Source organism: Catharus ustulatus, chromosome 6, assembly GCF_009819885.2.
Source record: "Catharus ustulatus isolate bCatUst1 chromosome 6, bCatUst1.pri.v2, whole genome shotgun sequence".
NCBI lineage: Eukaryota > Metazoa > Chordata > Aves > Passeriformes > Turdidae > Catharus > Catharus ustulatus.
This window is the reverse complement of record NC_046226.1, coordinates 42,964,929-42,989,941: the sequence shown is the minus strand read 5'-3', so window position 1 is coordinate 42,989,941 and position 25,013 is coordinate 42,964,929. Positions and strand designations below refer to the sequence as shown.

General features: G+C 37.2%; 1 protein-coding gene across 8 annotated transcripts in view; it reads right to left on the bottom strand.

The window, feature by feature from the left end:
• The window catches only part of LRRC4C (leucine rich repeat containing 4C), a 498,621-nt gene that overhangs the window by 80,159 nt on the left and 393,449 nt on the right, over positions 1-25,013 (bottom strand). For 5 of the 8 annotated variants that reach the window (XM_033061880.2, XM_033061881.2, XM_033061879.2 and 2 more), the window contains 2 exons: positions 19,994-20,080; positions 18,751-18,884 (listed from right to left, as the gene is read on the bottom strand). The gene's annotated coding sequence lies outside the window, so the exon portion shown is untranslated. Of the gene's footprint in view, positions 1-10,774; positions 12,655-18,750; positions 18,885-19,993; positions 20,081-25,013 lie in introns of those variants that run through there. The other 3 variants (XM_033061885.2, XM_033061887.2, XM_033061886.2) reach the window with 1 other exon arrangement.

Sequence of the window (25,013 nt, the reverse complement as noted above, 5' to 3'; positions counted from 1 at the left end):
CTGCATTTAATTTCAACCTCTACTACCAAAAGCTATCATGCAGAGATGCAGAGGAATTCTTTCTTCCTCTCTGTCTTCCCAAACCTAAGGCAGGAATTAGCTAAATAAATAAATAAATAAATAAAATCAAGTCCACAAATTGACTTATTTTATGAAGACAGAATGCACATTTCTAGTCTGAAATGCTTAGCAGCCATTCTGAAATGTTTAGCAGCCATTCACAGCAAAAATGATGCATTCAGAGCAATCTTTAGTGTCCTGTAAGCAGAGAGCATGTTGGATGTATCATTTTTGGCACCTCTATATTTAGTCCATTCCAGACCTGGAAAGTAGTCTGGCATCTATAGCAAAATAGATACCATCTGACCAGCTATTGCAGAAATTCATATCAGAAGCCTAAACTGCATAAAAGCTCAGAGACAATAATTTTGTTTGGTTTTGATTTAGATGTTGAGCACTTGGGTCAGCTTAAACAAGTGGACTTCTTCAAGCTGGAGGCTCGGGTTGCTGAAAAGACAGTGTTTCAGAAGTACAACACCTTAAGCTTGCAAACCTCTACACTACAATGAGAACTCTGAAGGAGGTAGAAGCTTGGTCACATAAGTTTATGGATCAGGTACCGAGTGAACAAGTAAATACACATGGCATTTGTTCACCCACAGCACAGCTTTCAAAATTCATCTTTATAGAACATTTCAGATTTGACAAATTCACAAAATTCAAAGAACATTTTTCCAACCAAGCAGAAGTCTGAGGCACTGAGTCAGAGTACTGTCATAAAGCAGCAGATGACCCAAAAACTTCTTTGGTGTTCTGATAACATTCTCAGCAGAGAGGGAAGGGACTGCAGAGTGAAATCCTTTGGGGTGATTTGCTCATGGCAAGCTACAAATATTTGCTGATGACAGGATTGGAAGCCTGGTTAGGAGTGCCCAGGCTACATTCCTTCTACCTGCAGGTACAGGGACCTCAGAATCATCTACACTGCCTTTCTGAATTAACAAAATATACAAAACACAATAAGGCACACTTCACTACAATAGTCTTTCACAAAGACAAGGACTCCAAGAGATAGAGAAAATACTTTTCCATGAAATTAAAAAACAGTAAATTATTTCCATCATTAAAATTATACTCTTAATTTCTATTATGAATTTATCAGACCTGTTTCCATCTATTGCTTCTTCCTTGAATTTTATTTGGTATAATATAAAACACTTATCTTTTTCCTCTTAAACTAATCACATCAGTTCTTGAGCTTCTTAATGAATAGATTGATGTTAAAGTATTATTTTTTTCCTTTATATTCAGCACTGAATTGTGGTTCTATTCTTTCCAACAAAATCTTTAAAATGTGGACAAATTCAAATGCAAACAGCATTCCAGTTTTTTCCACTGACTTTGGTAAAATCACTATTCTGTTTCTTTGGAATGTCATAATATTTTTTAACACTAGCACTGTGGGAGCTCATGTGGAAATTCTTGCCTGTTGCAATCTCAAATTCTCTTCAGAGTTGGTTTTACAGAGGAGTGTCTCTCATTCAGAATTATTTCTTCTTATATGTAACACTTTGCATCCAATATTACTTAGTATGCCTGTCTTATTTATCATGCTGCCTCACTTGGTCTCAAGGAAAAACTTCTCAATTCATGTGATTGAAATCACATCACTATGGCCAAGGACATTTAATTTAATTTAACTCAGATATCCTCACAGGCTGTGCCAGTTATGAGTGTATCCACGCTCCTGGGAGTGCAGGCTCCCCTACTTGCTCACTCTGTCTCTTGAGACATGGGTTTCCATCTCTGGTTGTTCCCATGCTGTCTGCCAATGGACAGGTTGGGAAGAAAGCACTCCCTGTTCATGCATGCTCTCACAAGGTGCAGGTCACTCTGTACAGTCACTCCACCAGATGGGTGTGGGCTCCTCACAGTGCTCAGGCTCATCCTGGTCAGACCAAGCCAAAGGTTGCAATGAATGGGGTCAGTGTCTGGCAGCATCATAGAAGTGGTTTTGCTCTGTTTCTCCAACCTGTCCACTCATTCATGCTTTAAAAGCTTCATGTTTCTTTCAGACTATTATTCTAGTTTTCTTTTGTGGCTTTTTAAAAATTATTTTTGATTATTGGAGTGGTGTTTGTGCTTTTTCCTAGTTTAGGGGTTTGTTTCTGGTTTTGTTTTTATTCAGTTCTCCTGTTTAGCATTATCAGGTTTGGGAAATATCCTCTCAGCTCAGTTAACCCTCACATACACATCCTAACAGATGCTCTTAGCAAGGTCATTTTGCTAACTGTGGGCTCTACACTTATATTAAGTCTAATGTTTTGTCAACTGTTTGTCTAGATCATTGGTACAATTATTGCAAAAAAAGAGTTACAACATCTATATAAGCCATATAAAAATATTTCCTCACAATACTACTTTTAAACATCTTACAAGTGCTTCTAAGCTACTTAAATATCCTATGTTTTCTAAAGTTTGAGTGTACTTTATTTTCATGGTAACTTCTATCAACCAGTCAGGAAATATAAAAGGGTCACATTTTTTCTTGATAGAAAACACTTCCCATAATACCATACTATTGACATTAATTTTTCCTTGCCTTAAATTTCTACCAGTTGAATCCTGTACTGTATTTTCAGTTACTTAACCTAAAATGTATGTCAGGGTCAATGGTTGCCACATCCATATATGTTTCACTTGCATCTTTAGAATATTTTCTAGTTACATACTCTAGATAACTTTTTGAAAAAGTAAAACATTACTGTTGATTTAAGCATATTTGTTCCCCAAAAAACATTCCCAAAAATCCTTTCATTTGCTTTCTCTTTTGACAAAAAAAAAATCTTCTAATAATAATTTTCCAGATACAGAATAGAAATTTTAATTGAATTATTCTGACGCATCAATACTGCCAATAGCTCTTCACAGGATGTGGCCAATAAAAACAACACAGAACCAGCAACACTCCCTTATTTCTGGTGTATTCTAAGACCACCACACAATCACAACACTTCTCTCCTATGACATCTATTGTTCTCCTTTTACACCTTATTTTTTAATAGAGGTTATTATATGATTTCATCTTTTTTTTTCCCTATTATGTACTAGTTTGTTTTAATATCAGTTTTGGTTTAATTATCAAATTTTTTATTCCGTTTCCCTTGTATCAAAGACAAATATGAACTCTTATGAATTGGGTTTTCTATGGTAAAACAAAATATTCCTAGAAACTGACCCGTTTATATTCACCACCTTCTGTTTATATATCCTTTCCAATCAATTTTTCTCATAATTTTCCTCAGGTTTAGTAGATAGGTATTCCTGAAGCAACATCATTGACTGCTTTTTTATCCTTGGTTTGCCATAGGCAATCATCAACTTCATCTTTCTTTGCCACAAAAAAAAATCTTTTCTGGATAGTATTTTAAATTAGATGCAATACCTTTTGTGATAGGAATTTATTATCTAACACTTCTTCGCAACTCTTAATGACATTCTACTACTGCTGCATGACATTTTCGTACATATCCTCAAACCTGAAATTTCCCATTAAAAAATGCAATTATTTTTTCCACGTTATGGAAAGTTACCTAAGGACTAAGGCATCCTCCACTATGGTTTGATTCAGTAGTCTTTAACAGATACCTCCAGGCCTTTACTTAATGTATGTAACTCAATCTTCAGGGCCAGACCACTCAGGAAAATGCACATTACAGAAAGAGGGATAGCAACATGAACATTCACTGAAGGTGAGATTTTCTGACCTCTTTCTGGTTCAAAGGAGAAATCCATTATGGTTTTAATTCCCTGCACCATATACAGTCAAAATTCACACGGGCGTTAAATGCAATAAAACTCTTATTGAAGTAGTAGACTGTGCACTGCATATGAGCAACCTGAAAGGCTAATGGGGTCACCATCCTTCCCCTCTGGTAGCTGTGTCATCAACAGCCTCAACAAAAATGAACCTCAGCTCTTTAAAGGATGTAACAAATATAAAAGCTTTCCTCCGGAAAAATAATATATAACCACTTGTAGAAGAAGTTGCTTGTCTAATAAGGGCTCACAAACTGAGTAGGGGCAAAGAAAATGCTTGTAAAACCAAACAGCTAAGTAAAGAACCATTAACACAGCATATATGGCCTTTGGTAAACAAGCTCATGGAATTGAATATATTTGTGAACACTTCATTTGAAACTTGCATTTATTGAGGGAGGGAAAACTATGATTCCTTAACCCACTTTCTGTCCCTGTAAAGTCACTTCCAGCTTTTAAAAGGAAAACTATAACATTTTTGTAAAACTGATTATATCATGTCACAATATTCAGTTATTGACATACATAACCAATACACCATCCTAAGGATTGAGAATTCAGATCGAAAATATGTAATTTAAAAAAAATCTGCTTTTCTTTAATATAATATGAGGTTTTGCTATGGCAGTGAGATTAATTCATCAATTATTCCATTACATACTGATGAAAAAGATTCACTAACACCTGGAATGTCAGCAGGGATGGCAAAGAAACATGGAACCTTTGGAAATTTTGAAGCTTGTAGCATATTAACTTTAAATGATATCCACATCATCTTTTTATATCTGTAAATATAAATACTTATTCTATTATTTGTCTCTGCAAATAAAGAAAAAATAAAACAAAAACCTAGAGATCAAGATCAGTCCTGCTAAAATAATTTGCAAAATATCTGATTGAGATAGGTTGGACCAAAACTGGGTTTAGTTCTCGCAATGACAGAAGAAAAAAAAAATTATATAGAATTAAATGGGTTGCATGGAAGGGTTGCTACAAAACCAACTATCTTATACAATTTACAATGCTAAATGGTGACTAAAAAATGGGCATTAATGAATAAAAAAACCCAAATTCTATTAATTAATTTCTGAAAGACAGAAATCTCACTTATACTAGTTCATGGAGAGACTGTCCTCCTTTTCTCTTACATGAATAGTGCACTAAAAGCTGTTTTTGGAGATTAACAAGCAAGTAAAATCATGAAGATCCAGCATGATGAAACATTCATCCTTTACTCCCTACCACAATAAGTTCCAGTCAAGACAATGGAATGTGGTGATCTTCAGAAGTTTGATGAGGGGGCACAGTGCATGAGAAGTGGGGTGAGCACACCCCAAAACAGCCACAGATGGCAACCTTTCTGCCATTGCAAAGATTCTGGGGTAAGTTCAAAGTACATGAACAGAATGAGTGCCTGCTTAAGGTCTTAAGGTAGTCTTTAGCTTAGGTATGTCTAAGATGTGATGATAAGCAAGGTGAGGAAACCTGCACTGTTGTGACTCTTGCTACACCCCCCACACTGATAACCAGGCTCCCTGTGTGCTTGGCTTTATGTCCCATGTAACATTTCCTGGGAGGGAAGAGATTATTGCCATGAAAGTGAAGAAAGGCTTGTGAGCAAAATCGAAATGTGCTGCAGATCTGAAGCACACTAATACTTTCTGGAATTTACTATCACTCTTTTTTCAGCATCAGGTCAGATCCTTTGGGCAGTCACTCTTATAAATACGGTGAAATAGAAGCACCAAATCCTGGGCCTTCTAGAAGTCAGGTCATACTACACTGTCCATACAAATGTGAAAGGAAATAATATCCATATTTCTGAGGATTATTTTAATGCACAGGACTGTATGAATCCCATAATCCCATAGCTGTCAACTATTCCTCAAACACAAAGAGCATTAATGAGTGCTCTGAATTGTTGATGGTTTACAGAGAAAACATCATTTATTTAACTTATCTTGCTGTGCAGCTTCTGAGTAAGCTTTATCTAGTTGCAAGTGAAATAATTGTGGATGGAACCTTTTGCTTTGTTTTGAGGATGGTTGGTTTCCTTTATAATTCTGCTGGTTCCTGGTTATATTGCTCCCCCACAGTCCTGACATAACAAGTACAAGCTTGGCAGCAAAACTACAGTAGATTTTATTCAGTGGTCTGATGCTGCCTCTCTCCCAGCAGCAAAGGTAAATCTTGTCTTAGCACTGTGAAAACAGAATTTCAAGACTTATTACGGTGGTGTTAGTATTTAAATTTACACAAGCTATGGTATATACCTGAAATGCATTTTAATATGCCCAAGGAATAGATTCAGTCCTGAAAGTTCATTGCTATTTCTAATTGTCAGCGACTGCTACACTTTGCTTGCCTGCAGCTATCCAATTAACATATCACCACTACAGAAAATATTGTAATATGCTCAACGTCCTAACAACAACTAGTCCCACACTCCACTTCTATCCAACAATTTCCTTTTAATTGGATATCCAACATATTAGCAAACATCAGTGAAGAGCATACAGGCAGATATGCCATCACATAATGCAGCCTGCAAACACCTTTTCCTATTGCTGTGCAAAGTTCTGCTGTGGAGCTACTCCTGGTAGTTCAGAGTATCGAGAGAGACAGAGAGAGAGAGAGAGAAGGAAGGAAAGCTCAACTTCAGAAGAGGAAAACATGTAACTTGTGCCCTGAGATATCGCTATGGCAACATTTAAACAATGAACAGAAAGCCCTGCAGGATTCTGCTCTCGCTTCCTTGGATACCAAATGTAAATCCTGATTCTCTTTTATTGTGTGCATGCACAAGCGTCTGATTTTTGCCTTTTTCGCTAACGGATAGCAAAGTATCCAGGCCCCCTACCAGGAACTATGCATTAATTCACTTCCATGTACTGCAGCTTGTGAATATGCAACTAAAACACACCACTGGTATAATCATCTCCCTTCTGGTGTCCCCATTTCTAGCCCTTAGGAGAAAAAAATGACCATGGTAGTACAGTTAAATAACAGGTACCTTTTTTTTTTTTTTTTAATCTGAATAAAATCATTAAATAAATCACTCTAAAATGTCACAAGCCAATTCCCAATATCTTCTGCCATGACAGGAAGTAGAGGTAGGATCCTTTCCAAGGGCTGCTCCTTCTTCCAGCTGCCAGACTCAGGCATGCTTCAAGGCTGCTTTCCAGATCAGCATGGCTGCTGCTAAAGGATTCCTAAATCCTTCTCATCTGGGTTATCCTGAGGGGGCTGAAGGAGGCTTGTTTTTCTTTATGATTTTCACAGAGCAGCTGGCAATAGTATGAAAGGCCCTTGAGAATAGTAACCCAAAATCCAGTCAGCTTCACTACCCTAGAAAATACTTATTAGGTGCCAACTGCGTATCTTCAGAGTGATTTTCATCCCAGACTGAAAACGGCACTAATTCCAGCACCCTTCCCTCTCCCCTTGTTCCCTCACTGGCCATCAGAAACAAAAGCATATCTCCAAGCCAACACGAAGCCACTCTGGAAGACCGAGACGGAGGCTCTGTCTCACGCTGCTGCTGTGCACAGTGCGCTCCTTCAGAGAGTGTACTGCAACTTGGATAGCCTAGCTTGGCATTTTTCACCAGCACCAAGCTCTCTCTAAATGTGCTAAAATCCTGTCCTGAGCTCCATCCAAAATCTTCCTGCCTCGTATTGCAACAGCAAGAATCTTTATGCTGAATGGGTGACAGCTTTTTAGGTCACAGGCAAATAATTTTAAAGCCTACATATAGGAAGCCATAGCAACACCTCTGGAATCCCTTTGTTTTTCTCCAGTCCCACACAATTGCTTGCATTGACTCACATCTAGACATTTTTTTCTTGGGTCTCACCTAATTTGAAAACCCATTTTTCACTTGTCAGTGGTACCAGACTGGGAGATATTGTGACACAATTTGCCGCTCCAGCAAACTGAACCTGCTTCAATTCTAGATCAGTACAAATCATTCCTGACGTGAGGAAAGATACAGACCAGCCACCCCCTTGCATTAAAAATTTACACTTTGCCTGAAGTTTGAGGTATGTGATCTCTGACCTTCTGGAAAACAATTAGACCAAACAGAGCAGGGCCTTCTAATACAGCTTTATCTTTCCTCCTGTACAAGCATTTAGTGCCTAAATACACACATAATGGTTCCCTGTACAGTGCCAAAAGCCCAGCTGCCTGGGGTCACCACCAAAAATATCATCCATGGTTTGAAGAGGAGACAGCTCTCAGGACCAGCATATGCCACTGAATGACACACCTGTGCTCAGACACCTGTGAGGGAGGCAGCAGACACAGCCAGCTCCAGCCTCTGGTAGAGGAGATTTGTTGCTTCTCACTTAGCTGGATGTTTAGATGAATGCTTTGGCTATTTAATTTATGATCAGCTCTTTGGGCTCTGGATAAGCCTCAGCACAAATGCTGAGAAATGCTATATTGATTCCCCCTTTGATATTGAATGAGTTAAACTCTGGGTAGTTCCATGTGTCTTTTGGCTACTGTATTAAGTGAATGATTCACTGAAGTGTGAAACTGTTGCCTCTTTGGAAGCAGACACACATCCCTAGCTTTTTAATGTTGACAAGGTTTGCCTATTTCAGCCCAAACTGGTGACTAAATTTTCCCAGTGCTTCCTTATCATTGCAAGAAAATACTCCTGCAAGTTATTGTACAAAATGAATGGGGCACCTAAGACAGCTTTCTATTGCCCAAAATTGGAGTTGCTCTTTCAAAATTTCTGTTTATGTGTTCACTTGACAGCAATCCAGGAAAAAGCTTGGAGATGCCTTTTCCTTAGCCAGCTTCTTTTTTCCTTCAGTAATTACTGAGCAGCAGCTTAACATAAATTTAGCTTTTCTATTACTGCAACTGCTGATGTAAGTGTAGCCCACAACAGGGCACAGACTTATCATGATACATGAAGGAATGAACAAGAGAGAGTTTTGCTCTTATTTTCAGATGCTGACAAACTTATTAGCCATTTAGTGTCCCACCAGGAAACATGGGCCCAGAGAAAAAAAGGAGGCTAAAGCACTTCACACTAAAAAGATTTAGCTGTATTGAGAAGGATGAGAGTAATTGGAGCTGGGAGGAACAATTTTTGCTGTGCCTGCTTCCTTCTTTTTCTGAACAGAGCTGCACAAAGGGTCTGATTTGTTCGTGTGGCCAAACAAAAACTCCCAGAGATTTCCTTAGCAGCAGAATTGAACCCTAAATTGAAATCCTTTTCAAGTAGCCAATGTTTAAGAGTCATGACCTCCTAACAGAAGCACATGGGACACATTTGAGAGGTAGAAGTTCTCATTTCCATTATGCCAAAAGATTCAGGACATTTACAAGAAGTAACAGTAGGGATGTAAGTGAATGAAGAAAGGGGGGGAAAAAGGAGGCGGGGTAATAATGGTTTATGTATTTATCCAGGGAAAATACAGCTCAGTTTTGAGTTATTTCATGCAGCCAGCTTGTGAAGTGAGAAATGCTGCCAGAAATTAAAAGAGCTAAAATCTGGATCTACCAACGCTTCTTTCCTTCCTGACTGCTCTTCCCTTCTCCAGAATATTGCTGCTAGAGAAAAGTAAAATGAATGGCAAAGCTAGTTCTGCATCTTGCCTGCCACAAAAAAAAAAAAAAAAAAAAAAAAAATTAAAAAAAACCCCAAGAAAAAACAAAAAATATTCCTATTTTCCTATTCAAGGGCTCATTTAATTAGTGGTTTCTCTCTCTCATTCTGCACCAGTTTTTGGCCTAATATCTTCAGCTGGAACCTTACCATGTGAAGGCCAAGGTTGAAGAGGGCAGAACTGAGGGAGGACAGAAGGGGAAGGACAAAAAAACTCCCCTACCCCTGAGCTGTGCAGTTTTGCCAGGAGAGGGGACAGAAGTAGCACTCTTCCCCACAGGAAAACATGGACCTTTATTTTAAACATCATGTTATCCTCCCTTTATTCCACACTCCCACACAACATTTCACCAGGAAGGGAGAGATATTTACTGGTCTGTTACACATCATTGCTAATTTGTGAATCCCACCGTTTACAAGCCACTTTTTAATTATTTTCATTGCCAGAAAAATAATTTTAAAAAATAAATAAATAAAAGGAAAAAAAAGAAAAATCAAATCTCCTAACACCTCAGAATCCTCTCACTGCTTGTCAATCAAAGTAAATCTCTTTCAACTGCCAAGAAAGTCCAAGGGGACCCTGAAGGATTCACCACAAAATTACAAAGAATTTCATCAGAGATCCAGAGGGCATGGGTGGCCAGTACAGTTCCCTAAACTCCTCTTCAATAGAAGAATATCCTCTCTCTGCCTGTTACTATCCTTTCTTAGCAATGGAGGGTAAAACATGCCATTTCTCTCAGAGCTGCATCCTCAAAACCCATTAAAAGCCCCTGCCCCACACCCCCCACTCCTGCCAAAAGCCATCCTTCACCTCCCTGCTTGATTACAAAATGTTCCTTTTAATAAACCATATTGATCTGCAATATCAGACTGGATACCAGCATTCAAATTAGAGCCTAGAACTATTTTAAACACTTCGTAAATAAATAAACCTTCTGTGTGCATCTAATTCCATGCAACTTGAATCTGTTTGTAGAGACTGGGCAATCAGGCAGCATCCCCCACTCACTGTAAGGGGTTTCTCAAAAGATTTCTTTGCTAGTGAACATTTGCAAATGCTATGGAGACACACAGGCAGGTTGTCTGTAACACCCTACCAAGGCTTGAGTTTTAGGAATTTGAGCCACTGTGAGAATTCAGTTCTATCCTGATTCCTTCCCTTCCCTCTTCCCAGCCGCCCCCCTCCAGCCGTTATCAAAATATGGCCAGGTTCTTTATTCACTTGGGGGGAAAGACCTAGAAAAGAGGAATAAGGATGAAAGAGGAGAGGCAATGGGGCACATTTCCTTTTCCAAAAAATAATAAAATGGAAAGTGTACTCACTGTATCCTCAAAGACTATCCAGCTGGAAATCCGAGTGATTATGAAAAACCAGGGTGGGGGAGGGGTTAGAAAACTATTTCATTTCAGCAACCAAACCAAAATTAAAAACAAGAAAGGAAATAAAAGAAAAAGGATATCCAATTGCAATTTCCCAGCAATTTCAGTCCATACAGGTGCCAATCCAACCCAATACTGCTGAACTCTTCCCCCTCTGGCAATTTGCTTTCTTCTTCTCTGTCCTTTATTTTCTCTGTGGCTTTCAACTTTTCTGCTAAAATTTCTGTAGTTTTAATGTAGATGGTTGCCTTCACTGAAGAATAATGGTTTAAACAAACAGGAAAAAAACAAAAATCCTTGAGGAGGATGAATGGTCCTTTTGCTTCCTGAAACTTTTCATTCCACTGTGGATCATTTGCCTAGTTTCCTTTTTCTGAGGTTTTCTGCCTCTCTGGCTCCACTGTTCCCCATTGCTCTCTATTTGTTTTTTCTCTGGAGAGCAGAAATAACTGTATTTCCTTTTAAGCAATCCTCCATTTGTATTCTTTTAATGCAATTTTGTTGTGACACTTAAGATCCAGGTCTTGCCAGGCAATTTTCTTTTTCCCCCTTCTTGGCTGCACTATCAATTATCCAATCCATGTGTCTCCACATTAGAATGGGGATTCCCATTCTTCTTTTCCTCTATACCCCCACACGCATTTAGAAAAGAATCTCCTTTTGCATTTAAATTTTTATTCCTGTCTGTCAAAGCAATAAACTTTTAGTCTCTCTCCCCCCTCTCCAAAGATCTGATTAGATTTCCAATCACAACCCAGTGCGCAATTGGATTTTTGATTTCGGCAAGAAGCCAGCAATCCACAGCATCAGCACCCTCTCCTTGTTTCAAACTCCACGTTATATCCTTTTGCCTTCCCTCCAACTCCTCTGCATTTTCATAATTTCACATTAAATGAAATGAAGGAGGGAGGGAGTAGAGAAAAATTCAAGGTTCCCACCAGCTGTCATGAATAAATCCATCACCTCGTTATTTTTTAAACACTTGGGATGGGTATTTTTAACGCCCACTCTTGCCTTTGCTCCCCCCCCCACTTCTCAAAAATCCTTCAGTCGTTAGAACTCCCCCGATGGGGCACAAAGAAACCCGAGTTGTGATTTGTCCTCTTAGCTGTAAATTTCAGAAGCACACTTTGCTTTTCATTTTAGCTTCCTCTCCATTTTTTGTCCAGCAGCTATATGAATCCAGAAGCACCGAGACGGATAAACTTCTATTTCTTCTTTGAGGAGAGAGAGGGAATGAGCGACAGGAAGAAGGATAAAAGCTCTCCGGTCTCTGCCTCCCTTTTCCTCCCTGTGTTTCAATGCAGGTCTGATCTCATTTCCAAGCTGAGCCTGGTGTATTTCAGATGTACTAGTTGGATTTCCCTTCTGCACAGCAGTGAGTTAGTCTCCCATCTTCTTCCACATGCCAGTTATCTTCCCCCTTTTCTTCCTTCCTTCCTGCCTCCCTCCCTTCCAAGATGACACAGTCCCAGGAGCGCAGCCGCTTCTTTCAGCTTTTAGTTTCATCCCTGACATGCATAGCCCTTTGCACAGCCGAAACGCTTCCTTCCTCCTCTGAGCTGCGGCTTGAATTCTCGCCGTGTGTGCATGTAGGGACGCATGTATGTGGATATCCAGCTCCTGACAGCTGCTGCTCTTGCTGCGAGTAGCTCCGCTTTCCAGTCGCTCTGGCTTTCTCTTACTCCCCACCTTTCAGTGGCACCCTAGGATTTGCAAATGTCCCAGGGCCGGTTTCTCTGGCTGTACTCCTCCTTCTCCCTTCCGTTTTCTCCCCTCTTCCTCTGTTGCAGTTTGTTTTCAGGTTTTGTTGTTTCTTTTTTTTTTTTTTTTTTAATTTTTTTAATTTCCCCCCCCCTCTTCTTCTCTCCCCCCCCGTCCCTTTTTCTTTGCTTGTGATCAGTAAAATACAATTACCCAATTACCTCCCATCATCTTAGCACTGATTGGTCAATCGCATTAACACTTGATGTCAGGGAAAGGGACCGGGAGCTGCTCCGACGTGGCATTGCTGCCACCTGCTTGACAGACTGGGAACAAACTCAGGGTTACCTTAAGAAATCTCCAAGTCAGAAACCAGTAATTGAAAAACAAGGGATCATCTGAAGAAAAGGAATGTCAAAACTCATTTTCTTAAAAGCCTGCCTGATTCTGACAGTTCAACCAGTATTCGCAGGTTCCAGCCGAGCCGCTGAGGCAGAGTAAATGACAGCAAAATGAAATGAGGTATAAAGTTGTCTTTGCAAAAGAAGTACAGGGCAAACCACTACTCACAGGTACCAGCTCTGGCCACAGATGCAGAGGCACGATAATAATATGAAATAGGCACAAATTTATCTTTGCAAAAACTGTAACAGTGAAAATAATTTGCATTGAAAGACAATCTCTTTTCCAATTACAGAAATCAATGTTTGTTTAAAACTTGTATGCACATACAAATTACCTAAAACTCCATTTTGGCAGTTGTTCAAGGGCAAAAGCCCTTTGAACCGCTTCAAGGTTTTAATGAGTTTGTGTCCTACCTTCAGTAGGCTGTGACACCAATGCAACAATGCAACATCTAGGCTCGCCTATCAAATCTGCCACAGTTTGATTAGAATGACTTCTGACACACATTTTAGAGTTTTCTGAACTGGCTCGCTAATTTGGGTTACTGAAGTACTGACATGTTTGTTATGCTTACCCAAGTATGTTAGATGTACTTATCTATGTTACCTAAACTGCTCAGAGTTGGGTTTGTGTCTTGTCTCTCTTGGGGATCTAAGTTCAATGGAAATTTTACAGAAAATTTTGCATGTGTAAGGTCAGATGCACGACTCGCTTCACGTAAACAGAATACGGATTATGTATGTGCTGGCATTTGTCTCTCTCAAAATCAAAAGATATTATTTATATCTCTAACTCCTCCACACAACCCCAAAAAAAGAATTAGTCAGGTGCTTCAATTATAATTATAGCAAACTTCAAATATTAAGCAGTAACTCTGAATTATTCCATGCATATGGTAATATAACTAGCTCTTTGCTCAGTCCTCTCTCAGATAGTCAAGATATGTTTAGTATCCTTACTCAGGCTTCAGCTTTTGTGTGAAATTGACATACTTGAAAATAAAATCAAGTTTAAGTTCTGTGTCATATTAGAAGATTTTCCAGAATTACAAAACCCATAAACTAGCTGAATTCAGTCAAGTAACACTTACTGAATCATTAACATTGACTTTCAGATTTATTCTACTGACTCAACAGGCATTCTGGTGAGAAGGACCTACTAGATATAAGTTAAGCAACTGGAACCAGGCACATTTAGCATCTGATCTTACTATCTCTGAAATCAGTGGTAAACACAAACTACCTGCAATAGGTGAAAGGCTGAGTGCGTACCACTAGTAAATAACCCAAACCTAGCGGTCTTTCAAAAATGCTGAAAAAGTCTCTGTGGTTTTTGCGGGAAGGATACAAGTGGGGTAGGAGATGAAGTTGCTGACAAGTAACAATCTTTTTCTCAGTTGGTGAGCTTATTTTGTTCCTGTCTGATTCACTGATACTGCTGGTGTATTTTGGGTCTACAAATGTCTTATGAGAGTTTTTTTTCTTTTTGCTACTCAAAATCCAAAAAACCACAAGGTTGTTCCTTTTCCCAGAAGCATAAAAACATCACAGTCTAATGCATTTCCTCCACTGTTTTTTCAAAAAAATTCCTGAAAAACTTCCTGCTATTATTAAAGAATCTGTGAGCAAAAGGAAAGGTTTCTATAAGTGAATTAAACAAACACATATGTTTCAGGTACAGACGATACAGAATTTTGGACATCCAGTCAGAATCTAAGAGACAAACTCCGCTATAGCTGCTTTGTTGATACAAAGTGATACTTATGATGGAAGTGTGTACATTTTCAAATGACATCAAAATGCACATTTCTAACAGATAACTGCTTAAATAGATTGCAGATCTCTCTATAAAATTAATATATTTGCTGGCATATATGTGATTAAACAAAAAATGTAGCAAAACTGCAACATGCTCTAGACTATGATATGATCTCAAAGTTTGTTATCTTTAATACATCAATTAGGCTTTATCACCTAATAAACATAGAAGATAGTGTGATTCGTGTCTTAGAACATAACTTTATAGCAATCTAGTTTGCAATATTTATAGAATGACATTCCACGCTACATGAAAAAGTAAATATCCTTATACTACTCCAAATAAGAAAATATAACTGCATTATCTGCTTTACAAGCATATATGTGGTATGTGTGTGAAACCCATTTAAAACAAATATTTTGGTACCATCACAATAACTCATTCCTTAAACAAACGTTAAAAGGCTATCATTAACTCTGGAGAGAACTGTTAGGTTTTTCCTGCAGCACATTATATGTTGCTGCCTTGAAACAGTATTGATCGTCCATTGCCTCAAATCTTGCCTAATCCTGAGTACAGAAGGATAAAAAAACTCAAATGTACATACTGGCAAATCTTCACATAATAAATATGATTAACATATTGTTATAAATATTGTTATATGGTTTGTTTTCCTTTCCAGCAGGCCAGTTGTAGAACTGTCACTCTATGTATGACCAACACTGGAAGAGACCAGTGGAAAAATCCAGATGTTCACAATAACCAATCATTTGGTGGAAGAGAAACATGGCTAAAGCCTAAGAGAAAAGCATACTGACCCCAAACAAAGTTGAAGAGAAACATTATAATTGAGTACACATATCCAAATTTTGAGGAAAAAACGGTAGAACCAGACCGCTTTACTTAGACTAAGTGAAAAGCAATTGCAACATTTTCCTCTCATTTAACAGCCTCACCTTCCTTTTAAACAAAAAACGAGGAAATCGTAAAGAAAATGGTGGAACATAATATTCTTTCTAATTTTTCTTTAGTTTTGCTGACAAAAATCTGCTAGCTTATGGAGAGAGTACTTGAATTCTCTTATAGATTATTACTTTCAAAGGGGAATCAAACTCGCTGACAAACATACTTTTGACTGCACAGATCTAGAATCAAGCTCATTAATCAATTAATTAATTCAATAGAGATCCTAAAACTCTCAAACTATATAGCAAATATAATCTAACAGAAAGACTACAAAATTTCTATTGTAATTGGAGCCCACAATACATAATTACTTGTTCATGTGATTTCACTGATTATTGTTCTATTCTTTTAATACAACAAGCACTAAAATTAGCCACATACCATTAAAATTAGCAGCTGACTGATACTGCCTCATTTATTAATTTTTATGTTTTTGGGGTTTTTTTTCTGGTGTTTAAAGTTCTAATGAGAATTTTTTTTCAGGTGATTTCTACTGGGTAATAACAGCTTGAAAAGAAATCTTCCTTCCAGGAAAATCTGGGAAAGACCACAGCACATGATTTTGGCACACACTAGTGTACATGACTGCTCAATAAACTCATCTCTTCATAGTATCATAATAACAACTGTTTCTGGTAAAGATGGAACTGAACAGCAGGGTTTGTTGTTCACATTTGAAAGGAACCACATTATCAAAATTTCTCTATGTGTATTGCATGTTTCTTGTGCACATGGGGTAATAGGACAAACTGAGAATTGTTATACATTTGTACAAATTTTCATCTTCCATGCTAACCATCCATGAGTGAAACAGCTTGCTGTCTAGAGAGACTTTCTAGAATGCCTCCTTATGGAACTAAGTCACATATTGTCAAAGTTTCCTTTATGCAGAGACACAACCAATTCCCCAAGCTGATCAAGAGGTATGCTCTTGCTGCAAAGAGGCCTAATGGTAGCCTGGGCTGCACCAGGCAAAGCATTGCCAAAAGGTAGAGGGAGGTGATGCTTCCCCTCTGCTCAGCCCCAGAGAGGTCACACCTGGAGTGCTGTGTTCAGAACTGGGCTGCTCAGTACAGGAGAGACATGGACAGACTGGAGAGATTCCAACAAAGCAGCATGAAGAAAACAGACTGGAGCATCTTTCCTATGGGGAAAGGTTGGAAGAACTGAGACTGTTTAGCCTGGGGAAGAGGAGGCTTGGGGGAATCTTATGAATGTCTACAAGTACATAGAGGGAGGGCGCAAAGAGAATGGAGCAAGTGGTGCCCAGTGACGCAACCAGAGGCAGTGGGCACACATTGAAACACCAGAGACCCCTTCTGAATATCATGACACATCTTTTACTATGGCAGTAAGAGCACTGGCACAGGTTGTCCAGGGAGGTTGTGGAGTCTTCCCCTGGATAATATTCAGAAGCCATCTGGACATGGTCTCAGGCAATTTGTTACAGGGGAATCTGCTTGAGCAGTGGGGATGGACTACGAGACCTCAGGAGGTCCCTTCCATCCTCATGTATTCTATGATTCTGCAATTTACAGTCCTTAGAAGTATTTACATAAAAGGAAAATAAGAAACCTCATACTTAACTGGTAAAAATATTTTTTCTAAAATGCTCTTAGGTTCTTATTCACTGTGGCTTAGGAGGGTTACGTACTTGGCATTCATCTCTTTACTAGCCGAGGGTCTCTTTTATTTTCTAAAATAAATGATGCTTTGGAGAAAACAAATATGAGAAAGAAAAAGCTACTAACATGAAAAAAGGTAAACATTTCCTAATTTTGCTCTTGGAATTGTGTTGCAATTCTGACTAGGACATATAAATTTCAAGTGTTGTCACTCTATAACAGTTCTGAGAATAGTACCCAAATCCTGTAATTTTCTTATGCCACTAATTTCAGGCTTAGAATTCGGACTGAGAAGAATCCCCTCCTTTCTAGGACTGTGCACCATTGACATTAAACTGTCATGAATTCATTCCACAGGGAGGAATAACTCCTTTGATTTCAATGGACCATGTCCAGATAAATGCAGGTGTAAATGAGAATAGAGCATTCTTCATTTTATATCCATGGCCCATTTAGTATGTATTTGGTTTTCTAAATCACACAATTATAAAATCATTGAGGTTGGAAAATGTTAGTAGAGTAAAAAAGGAGGACTGTTTCTATTAAATTGAATTTTTGAGAATGTAAAATTTAAGAATATAGACAACTAGACTTGGTCGGGAATGATCCATCTGTTTGAAAATAATATCTTTGTAGTGTGACAGCCCTTTTTTCCCCTCAGTGAATATTAAATAGCAAAAATATGATACTTTGACACAGAGATGAATGTATCAGACATCCTAATTTCTTCTCCTGTGGAGTCATTGTGACTGGAAAATACAATTTCTCTGTATTGAGAATTAAATCCTAACCACATGTGCTTCAAAACTTTAATGAGAGACAACGTAGCAGCCATATTTTCCAACCCTTGTCCTTATGATTAGCATATATTTAAAATGAAATCCTGGTACACAAAAAAGATTTACAGCTTAACTCCTGAGCCAAAGAAAAGGTTATATTCAACATCTCTAAATTTTCACCACAAAAAGCATAATGGTTGTCTTTAACCCGGCAAAGAAAGTTACAGCTTTCAATAAATTGGGGAGGAAAAGAAATGCCGCATAGAGAAGGCAAATTGTCAAAATGGAGAAAATAAGAAAATTTTGTGGCATAAATAACATTTCCAAAGGGGATAGCTTTTATTTTCAAGATGTCTTTCGGGCACATATAAAATAAATTAGTTCAACTAAATATTTTCAGCATCTTCTACTTCTGTGTCCAACATTGGGGAATTGTCTTTGCACAAAAAAAAATTTTTCACTTCATCCTCATTTGTCAATATGAAAAAAAATACCCTGTACTTTCATAGTGACTCTTTTTCCAACTCCCTTCTTTTTCCTTTTTTTTTTTTATCCCCTTAAATTACTAATGGCTTATCCTTGGCCAGCAATAAATATAAGCTCCCCACTCCCCCCAGATTTATCTAAATTCAAATGGATTGAAATACTAGAATGCACATTATATAAGGATCTGATTTCTTACCGTTGGTGTTTGTAGGACTGCTGTGATGTGGGCATCAAAAGTGTTATAGCCAGGACTCACTGGAATTGTATTTCCAGAGTCTTTGCATGATCTCAAGATGGACTATTTGATTCTCTGAATGCCTGCCACTCTATCTGTAAAATGGAAATTATTCATATTGCATGTGTTAAACAGGAAGGATTCATCATTATTTGGATTACAGAGTAAAGTCTTCCAGCAGTGTCAACACATGACCTGACCCCATAATCACCACATGATGTGCACTACACCAGGCAAGGCAGATTGGAAAATATAAGGTAGCAAACAGGGTAAAACCCCATCCCTCTAAATAATTATCATTCTTTTCTGTACCCTAGCAGTCAATAGCTGATAGTAAATAATTTAAGATCCCTGACCATGTTGTAATATAAATGTACGTTGACAGATGTTGACTTAAACTAGATGGATGAGAAGTCTCCAACCTTGTTTTCTCTGGATTTTTTCATCAGGTGCTCAGGTCTCCCTTTTATCTCCACATACACATTAAAATTCTGCATCATTTAAAGAGCATATGAAATACCTAATCGTCTCTCAGGATCATCTTAGAGAGATGGATGAAACACTAGCAGACAGTGATGAGCCTTTTGAAATTCTTTTGGAATTTACTGGGTTACTGCCACTCCAGAAAAGGCCAATAGTCTGTCTAGTCCACTGTAGTGTCATTTCTAAAACGACTGAAAGAGTATTCCATAACAGATTGTTCCATAATTTTCACTTCATAAAGCAGTAAGCATAAAGTGGAAGAATAGCCAAGACCAATTTGCATTGGATTTGCACTGAAGCCCTGGAAATGTTACAAGTGGAAAAGATAACTCTATATTTTTGAGACAATGAGAGGAAACAGGTTTAATATTAATAAATAACTTTATTCCCCTCAGGGCAGGATCCTTTGAAAAGTTCTTTAAAAATATCTGGTTGAGAGCTTTTCTCATTCTTTACTGACCCCATGCTAGACATACTAATTAGAAGAAATGCTGTCAATCACAAGTGGTGAATGTGATGGCAAGAATAAAGATTATTAAAAGAGTTGGGGTTTTTTTTAATATTTGTATTCCAATTTTTATTCTATTTTTATTGTATACATTAACAATAATTTATTATTATAATTTATTTTTTATTCAGCAATAATTTAGGCTAAGTTTTCCTAAAAGTTCTCTGAATTTCATTCCCAGGTGGAATGGTACAGTATTAAATCAATACTCACCTCACTGAATCACATCTGATCTTCAAGGGTCTAGGAAAGAGTTTCTTGTTAAAGGGATTACTTTTGGTGGTGAACAGGATAAAACACCTGTAAGAGATGAAACATTGTTTTAAGAAGCTAATCATCAGGTTTTTAATAGAGTCTGAGGAAAAAAAACAACACAAACAACACAAGAGGTGATGCACATAAGTCTGGATTTTATCCAGAGTTGTACTAAATGCTTTTTGGTTATTCAGACCTTTTATTTCTCTCTCCTTGCACTTTTCTCCTAGCTTAGATTGAGACTTTAAATTGTCTCTGCATTTCCTTTAAATTGTATTTCCTTTATACACCTTTGTGCATGTAGGTGGAAGTATAAAATGTAAAATAATTTATACGTTGGAGATAAGGAGCACTATTGGCTTCAAAAATCACAGGACTGATAGTCTCTGAACAATAAGAAGGGCTAATATTAATAAAATTAGAATAAGAGGATGAAGACAACTTTTCCAAAGGTTCTTCAAAACTAAATGAAAAATTTTATAAAAATCAGGAGGTCAAGGAGCCTGACCTTTCACTTAAAATGTTTCAAGTGGGCCTTATTTGCAAAAGCAGCGCAGCAATATTTGCTAAATCAAACTCCAGTGAAAATGTGTTCTCCCAAGATGAGCCAACTACAATGAGTCATCACTTTTGGAAAATGCATTTAATAACTCCATACATGAAGGCACAGATCTGGAAGCAGGAATTAACCATCTATAATCCTACAGCACATATGATACATTTCACTAGCACTTTTTTTTCTGGAAGAGAAATTTAGAAGAAAATACTAGGTTAAAAGAAAACTTTTAATGCAATCTCTCACAGAATTAAGGTTGCAAAATTGCTTCAACTTCCTATTAAAACCTATCCCAAGAAATATTATAATTAAAGACAAATTAGTTTATTTATTTAGTGTTCCTGCCTTCATTTTTCTTAGAAAAATCAATATGAACAAAATAAAAATCTATCAATTGCTATTTATTGATATTTAAACAATTTAAACACTAAATACATGGTTCCAAAGTGATTTTTTTTACAGAATTAATTTTCCTTAATATTTTTTCAGGAATTCACATAGTTATTGAAAATCATAGAATTGTATGCAAATTGCTGTTTCTTTTCCTGCATGACTACTGCAGATAGAAGAATCAAAGATTGGATGTTACTGCCTTTTTTAAAGATACATAATCTATGTATATAGATTTTTATCATGACAAATGGTAATGTTTAAATGCCTTAATGTTTAAATGTAGTTGGCATGGAGGTTTTATGGTCATAAAGATTTAAGGAATAGCTATTTATATAAAAGAAAACTCCAAAAATGTTTGAAATAATTGACAAAATCTGGATATATATTAAAAAATAAACTAGATTTTAGGTATTAGAAAATATATTCTTTTAGAGAGATAGATGCAGATTGGTCCTTGAACGTGGTAGTTTAGGATTTTTTGCTTGTTTGTAGGCAGAGCACCATTGGCATTGTTCCCATTAAATTAATGTGTTTAAGACCAGAAATTCTTATTGTTAACACAAGAAATTTTTCTTGCTGAAATTCTTCAATTTAAAATTTTCTGAGCAACATCAGAACATCACAAAACCTGACTTTATGCTACAAACAAAATCTCAAAGAGATATTTTAAATGGTGCTTAAACATGTGGATTTGGAAAATTCTGTGATTTACAGATTTTGTCTAAGTGCATTAATCAGCTAACTCCCATATGTTTTCATCTTTGGAAGCCTTCCAGAAAAGAATGTTATTTTTTTTGCTTGCTAATATAACAGAAATTAACAGGTGCTAAATGTTTAAAGTCCATGTGTAACCTTGCAAGGTTAATGAGTATATCTTACAGGTAGTCAGCATCATCCAGGTCAGTTAACCCATACTGACATTGATGACTATCACATTTTTTGAAAGACTAAATTTCCATTCCTTATTTCTTTTGAACAGAAGAAAACGAGCAGCTTGTCACTATGGTATTAGGTGGGAGGTAGTGCATGGCAGGATATGAGTCAGTCATTAAGCCTGCTGGTCAGTTAAAAAACCCAAAAAACCTCAAAACAAACTACAACTTGTCATAATGACTGGGGCAATTCTATGCAGAGAGAATATGCATTTATCAATTTATTCACAGGTGGGAATTTATTTCCAGAATATGCTAATACTGAGGCAAGGAAAACATTTGAGATGCATCTTCTGTGTCTTGCTGCAAAAAACTTCAAATACCCACATCTTATGCAATCTTACTTTAGCAAACAGATTGATGTTTTCTCTGAGGTAGTTCTGTATTACACCCATGCCCATTCCTGGTCATTTGATTTTCTAAGGTATTTAAGTGGGATATTTATAGGGCAACCATGCTGATGAAGACCTTGTATGCTAAGCTCTAGAATGACAAGAATTTCTGCTTCGGTTAAATGAGAGCAAGTATATAAATATATCTCAGCCCTTTGTCACAAAAGTGTGTGGGAGAGGCACATTAGGCAAGGTGCTAGAAGTGAGCGAAGCTCTAACTACTTGCAGCTATGACACATTATTATTCATTGCATGGCATGTCACTCAGACTGTCATAATGCACAGCAGAGTGCATGCACATTATCAGTGCTGTACAGCACCGAGAGGGGCTGCAGAAGCACAGGTCATTCAGGGAAAATACCTCTGTAACAGCCTGGGCACAAGTTTGCAGCTCTTTGTGAAACAGATCTGGCAACACAAGCAAGGGGATCATCAACTGGTTACTAACAACCAACAAAATTCATCCATTACAATGGAGACGTATCTAAAAGGGTTTCCTGAGGTGGAATCAGAATTCTGTATATAAAGTAGTCACTAAATATTATCCAACAAGATATATCAGGCTTGGAGAAAGTGGTCTGAGCAAAGAACAAGTCAAATGCTCTAACAGTGTTAACACAGTGCTTTCCACTGAGGAAAAAAGATTAACCAAGAGAAGGTAGAATCTGCAGGGTCAGAGAAAGCACAAATAGAAAAACCTAAAATCACCCAGGAAAAGTTAAAATAAATAAGTCAGCAAAGTAAGGAAACAAAATATATGCATCAGTTTTAAACACACACACACACTAAATAAGTCTATGAGATAAAGAAGACAGTCTGAATTTCTTGAATATCAAATTGTCAAGTTATAGATATAAAAAAGCAAACTCAGTTTTTGTGTATTTGAAAATTAGCTTTTATGAACAAAAATTTATGGTTTTTTTTCTGACAAAAATTGACTTCCTTGAGTATTTGCAGACAATGAAACCATAATGGGCAAATTTATTTTCTAGACCCATCTTTAAAACAATTGCAATATTGGGATAATTTCTCCTATTTTTCTGCTTCTTTCTATTTTCTTACCCCATATACAGCAGCATTCTCTGTTTAGGGATTTTTGTTTTGCTTGACTTAAAAGTCAGGCCTGAACAGAAATTCAGAGAACCCTCAAACAGTCTTACCAGGTCAGAAAACATTACTGTAGTGCCAACACAACCAGCTGTGTGTGAGACTTTCAGGCAGCTGATATCAGCACTTCCAAACGTTACCTATAGTTCACTCATGATATTTATTTTAGAATACATTTGATAAAATGCTAAAAATCACATGGTAATCTTCCTGGTTAGACCATGAATTTGAGCAGTAATGACTGAGGTGCAGAGCACTTCCTAGGAAACTACTATGAGGAGCTAATTATCATGCTTCTCTATCAAGAATATCAATTTGTTAGTAACATTACAGTATTTATCTATCTATAAAACCCTGTAATCTCATTACCTTTGAATTAACAAAACACCCACACATTAATGGGTCTCTTCATCGCAATGCGTCTACAATCCACATATAGGAATCATCTTACAGACTATAAAATGTAACTTCTGGCAGGTGATTCTCAGTAGTACCACACAGAACTTTCACATCAATAGCAAGAGTTAGGATTTGTGTTCAATTTTTTTTCAAAATTTTGGCAGTTAAAGACAATAATGTCACTGTCATGTCAACATTATTTTTTATCATTATTCAAAAGAGACTGATGTCAAAGGACCTGAACAAAACTTTCTGACTTGATCCAGAATTTAATGGTCTAAGAAATGCAGAGTGTGTTCCTCATTGTATGACCATTTTCAGTAACTCACTGAACAATTTGAGAACAACAGTAAGCAAGCAGTTTAAAACTATGTGGTTGAGGGCAAAGGTGATATGTGAAGGTCAGGATGAATATAAAATTGAAAACTAGAGGGTCAGGATGAATATAAAATTGAAAACTGGAGATGATTTATGTATTCATATCTTCATTAAAAGTAAATTTTTTTCAATAAGCACTGCACCATGTATAATTAATTTTTCATAAGATTCAGAATTGTTATCTGATGACTTCTAGCAAAATTTGTTATAAAACCACCTCATCTTTACACTTTTTATGGAACAACCAAGCAAGTTAAAGACAAATAAAGGAGAGAGGAAATATACTGTTGCAGTATGTGATGCTCTTTCTAGAACAATCTTGGTTTGGGTTTTGTTGGTGTTTTGTTTTATTTGGTGTTTGTTTGTTTTCCCTATTAGTATTCACAAGGGACAAATTAAATTACAGTCATAACTTTGGAAGGGAAGGGGTCATCCAGTCCAGTGTCCTGCTCATAATATATCTGATAAAAGCAAGTGTCTCAAGGCACATCCAGCAGAGACATACAACACCTGCAAGAGCTCACAATCTCTCCAGCCTATCTTACCTGCTTTTTAACCACCCCAGAGTTTTAGGGTTTTGCCCCCTATTATTGATACGAAAACTGGGAGCTACAGTGAGGGAGGAATTGCTTAAGAATGTTGCCTATGCTGTCCTGGGAGCTGAATTCGCCATTGCAATGCTGGTAATTGATGTCTGTTGAATGGGAACTTACTACATGATGTCAGAGGAATAAGTAGCACCCACTATGCTAATCTATGCACTAGAAATGTGTCACAAGGAACAAAATATTTTAGTTTTAAATGTAGAATGAAAATATTGA